The following is a 5,284-nucleotide window of genomic DNA, read 5'->3' on the forward strand; positions in this document are numbered from 1 at the left end:
GCCCACCGCCATGACCTGTACGCACGCTCGCCCACCGCCATGACCTGTACGCACGCTCGCCCACCTTCATGACCTGTATGCACGCTCGCCCACCGCCATGGCGTGTATGCACGCATACAGCAACATTGGTGTTGGGCTGCTTTTCAGCAAATGGTACTGGCAAACTTCACATAATTGAAGGAAGGAGGAATGGGCAAATTTACAGAGACATTCTTGACAAATCAGCTGCCATCTACCAGAATGATGAAGATGAAGATGAAACAAGGGTGGACGTTTCAGCCAGACAATGATCTCAAACACACAGGCAAGAAAATTGGTTTCAGAGAAAATAAAGCTGCTGGAATGGTCCAGCCAATCACCTGACTTAAATCCCATTGAAAATCTATGGAAAGAACTGAAGCTCAAGATTCATTCATGGAACCTTCAAGATTTGAAGACCGTTTAGGTGAAAGAATGGGCCAAAATCCCACCAGAGCAATGAATGCGACTACTTTCTCCACACAGGAGGCATCTTGAAGCTGTCGTGACGTATTACACAATTTAATTTCTGAACTTATTTGTTTTGGTTTCTTTGTTTGTATGGATTACTTGGGTTGTTACCAACATCTGGTGAAACTTTCATGTCAGTAGCACCTTTGGAAATTTACTGAGAAATGGTGACACGTTCAATACTTACAGGTGACCAGTGGTGTTCTCATCATTTTAGGGTTAGGCGATAAATCAATGTGATGATTTATCGTCTTTCAATAGAATCATATTGTGAACAAATCATATCGAGATACTGTGTAACACTTACGTTGTCTACATTAATAACAAGCACATACTAACTCAATTTTCACAAGAAGAATTGCAGATTATAGACTGTTCATGGAATTACCCTATAATATGCTATATCATGATATTGTTATGATGATATCGGCATAGAAGATTTTGGCCGTATCGCCCAGCCATACTGATTCAAACGTCTTGTGATTGACGTGAAGGCTAATTTCACAAATGTGGCATATTTTAAATATTTAGATGTTAAAAGCTTTTTAAACTTTACACTCTTGATAGCTTTCTTATCGTGGAACAGAAATAACGCTATTACGCTTAATATATTGCACCACTTCAGACTTTAAGGTGGAGTCTATGCAACAATTCCTAAAATTATTACCGCTAGTAACGTAGCTAATGTTAACGTAGTGGTCGGTTATTCGTGCTGTCCACACACACACACACACACACACACACACACACACACACACACACACACACACACACACACACACACACACACACACACACACACACACACACACACACACACACACACACACACACACACACACACACACACACACACACACACCACAAGAGAGGGCTAGCGTTAGAGATGGCTGGCTAACGTTAACAAAAAATACAGTTTTAAATAGAGATTTCAGGTAACGTCAACGGTAGTGAGACCTGCTTGGGTAAAATACGTGCGTCGAATTTAGCACAAAACCTCAAATGTACCATCGAATTATACCTACGATATTTGTTAATAAACAAGTCCAAATTTAATCGGGAGTTTGTAACTAACGTTAGCTAGTCATCTCATCTAGCTAGCTAATAATACTAACGTTATAGGAAGGACTTTCTTCCTATAACGTTAACGTATTGAGTGTTAAACAGATGACATCGTTTCTTTTGACTGCAACTTATAGCTAACTCTTACAAACAACGTTAACGGTAATAATTAAAACGTATTTTGGTATGTTTCATCTTACGAAGTAACGTCAACTTAACTGAACAAAATGGACAGTTTCTATGCCTCACGTTACGTTAACGCTAACTAGCTAACACACTTACCTGGACAACATACAAAAGCAATATAATGCCATAAATCAATGAATGTTAAAGTAAAAACTTACTTTTTTCTTGTTCTTTTATCCACAGCAACAGGCAGGTCTGTCCGGAGCGAGTTTAGTTTTAGCGCCAACATCAGGTATTCAGTACGAGCTGCTGCTATTGGCCAGATGGACTGCTTCTTCTTCGTTGAGGATTGTTGGCGGTTGACAAATAATGGTTTGGTACATTACCGCCACCACCGGGTATGGAGGATCGATCAGAATATCTACTATTTACAATATCACAAGAACACTCATACAACAATTACATAATGAATAACTTAACTCGTATCTTCTTAATCATATTACATTTTCTAACACACTTAAACAGCACTGAATAAAACTTATTTATTTTTGTCTCTTCCCACCATAAGCTACTTTTGGCACTGTGTTGTCAGTTGAGCCTTCTTAATTTCTGCTTTTGTTATGAGCTCTTCTATGACCGTTGATCACTAAATCTTTGAGAGCTGCTGCCAAATCTGAGCAAGTTTTGATGGCTGTAGTCACTCACAACAAGGTTTTCAGGCAGAAACAGGTGTTTCTTTATTGTTCAAGGGGTTCAATAAGCAGACAATGGTTACCAAATCACCAGGCCAAGGTTTAGCCACAAGTTCTTAAGATGAAAGAGGTAGGCCGGCGTGCGGTGCATGCTGTGTCTGGAGCTTGGCACCACCCAGGACCATTCTAGCAATGCAAGACTTACTGGAAGTGGCCTGGTGTGAATGCAGTTACTGTGTTAGGTGTGAGTAAGAAGAATCTGGACAAATGTTAATCTGAAATGTTACTAGTGTGCTTGTATCGCCAACACTGGTAAAGTCTACTCCAAGGTGCTGGAAAAGAGGGTTCGGCCGATAGTCGAACCTCAGATTGAAGAGGAACAATGCAGATTCCGTCCTGGTCTTGGAACAATGAATCAGACCTTTAGTCTCGCAAGGGTCTTGGAGGGAGCCTGGGAGTATGCCCAACAAGTCTACATGTGTTTTGTGGATCTGGATTAGGTGTATGACCGGGTCCCCCGGGAGAAACTGTGGGAGGTGCTGCCGGAGTATGGGGTGAGGGGGTCCCTTCTCAGGGCCATCCAATCTCTGTATGACCAAAGCGAGAGCTGTGTCCGGGTTCTCGGCAGTAAGTCGGACTGGTTCCAGGTGAGGGTTGGCCTCCGCCAGGGCTGCGCTTTGTCACCAATCCTGTTTGTAATATTTATGGACAGGATATCGAGGCGTAGTCGGGGCGGGGAGGGGTTGCATTTCGGTGGGCTCGGGATCTCATTGCTGCTTTTTGCAGATGATGTGGTCCTGATGACATCATCAATCTGTGACCTTCAGCACTCACTGGATCGGTTCGCAGCCAAGTGTGAAGCGGCTGGGATGAGGATCAGCACCTCTAAATCTGAGGCCATGGTTCTCAGCAGGAAACCCATGGAATGCCTTCTAGGGGGGGAGTCCTTACCCCAAGTGAAGGAGGTTAAATACCTTGGGGTCTTGTTCGCGAGTGAGGGGACCATGGAGCGTGAGACTGGTCGGAGAATCGGAGCAGCTGGTGCGGTATTACATTCTGTTTATTGCACCGTTGTGACAAAAAGAGAGCTGAGCCAGAAGGCAAAGCTCTCGATCTACCGGGCAATTTTCGTTCCTACCCTCACCTGTGGTCATGAAGGCTGGGTCATGACCAAAAGAACAAGATCCAGGGTACAAGCGGACGAAATGGGTTTCCTCAGGAGGGGGCTCCCTTAGAGATAGGATGAGAAGCTCAGTCATCCGAGAGGAGCTCGGAGTAGAGCCGCTGCTCCTTCGCGTCGAAACGAGCCAGTTGAGGTGGTTTGGGCATCTGGTAAGGATGCCTCTTGGGCGCCTCCCTAGGGAGGTGTTCCAGGCACGTCCAGCTGGGAGGAGGCCTCGGGGAAGACCCAGAATAAGGTGGAGAGATTATATCTTCAACCTTCCCTTGGAACGCCTCGGGATCCCCCAGTCGGAGCTGGTTGATGTGGCTCGGGAAATTAGTTTGGGGCCCCTAATGGAGCTGCTGGCCCCGCGACCCCATACTGGATAAGCGGTCGAAGACGGATGGTGGATGGACTCCAACCCTTTTTTTTTTTTTGCTTCTTCTCCTTCTCCTAGCAAGGCGACTTGTGTTGAATGGTCTTGATTATTGTTCTGATCTTGATGTTTCCTTTTTCAAGCAGCATTTCTCCCATTTTAACTTTGAACCTTTTCACCATTGAGTCCACATTGCTTCACCGTTTCCTTCATCTTACTTCATCTTCTACAAATCAATATTGTCACAACGATAGTGTTGCAACAGTGTACAATGTGGTTACAGAGCTTTACAGGTGTGTAGTTGAGCCCAAAGCAAATTAGTTGGAAAATGGGTGTGGAAGTAGGCGAGTTCCTCCCCCCCCACACACACTTTAAGCCCCTGGCTCGATCTGGCGTCGTGGCCCATGTGATCTTTCCCAAGATGCTCTCTTCTTATTTCCTATTTTAAACATATAGCTTGGTCCATTGCATTTGAATCCAAGAAATGCTTGTTTTGTCAAGAGCATGATTCATTCAGTCTTGCCTTTGTAGAAGATATATTTCATGTTTCTTCATTCATAATCTTTCATCTCAGCTATTAAAGCTCCACTACCTTTTTCCCATTTCACATACATTAGGCCTACCCGATCTATAAACTTTGACAAATGTTGGTGCAAGCAGCTCTCAGCTTCCTCTTCTGTAGTTTCACCATTTACTTAGATTGGATGGTCACTTTTCATCCCCTTCTTTCTTTGTATAATTCCTCATATTGTATGAATTAGTCTACATAGCCTAATTTAGTCCAAAACTACCTTTGCATTTAAATTTTCTTTCCTTGGTTTTGATCAAAAATTGAGTTTTGACTATAGACTGTATGTAAATACATATACTGCATATACAGTCCGTGGTTCTGACGCACTACCAGAGGCTTCATTTTGAGACTTAACTGCATTTTTTGTTGTCCACCATGGTGTCTTCTTTTAAAACTCCCCGTAATAAAGTATACCTTCTTCTTCTTAACTAGCTTCCTTGATATTATGTCTCACAGCACCTAAAGTACTTCACAGAATAATTCAGCTGATCTACTTCTGAATTTACACACACTTTATGCATATCAAAAGTCTTTAAATGTATCCCAATCAGATGTGTTCATAACCATCTGTCTAATCTCGTATTAAATTGTTAGCAATAAAAATTACTTAATTACCTCCAGAAATCCATAATTACAATGATAACATCTTGTGAAAATTAGATTTAGACTTACAAAGTTTTTTAAATGATTACATAGTTTATACCACAGTTGAGCTGTATCAAAGATTCTCTGTCAACCCTCCCTGGCTGTATTTTTTTTTTTCTTAACCAAGAAGTTCCTATTTCCCAACTTCATGTCACGACCTG

The 5,284-nt window shown here is 42.6% G+C and overlaps 1 protein-coding gene across 1 annotated transcript in view; it reads right to left on the reverse strand.

Annotated features, from left to right (window-relative positions):
* The window catches only part of exo1 (exonuclease 1), a 17,823-nt gene extending 15,827 nt beyond the window's left edge, over positions 1-1,996 (reverse strand). The window contains exon 1 of the mRNA XM_034898896.1: positions 1,896-1,996. The gene's annotated coding sequence lies outside the window, so the exon portion shown is untranslated. The remainder of the gene's footprint in view (positions 1-1,895) is intronic.
* Positions 1,997-5,284: the final 3,288 nt, after the last annotated feature.

Source organism: Etheostoma cragini, chromosome 17, assembly GCF_013103735.1.
Source record: "Etheostoma cragini isolate CJK2018 chromosome 17, CSU_Ecrag_1.0, whole genome shotgun sequence".
In the NCBI taxonomy this organism is placed as follows: Eukaryota; Metazoa; Chordata; class Actinopteri; order Perciformes; family Percidae; genus Etheostoma; species Etheostoma cragini.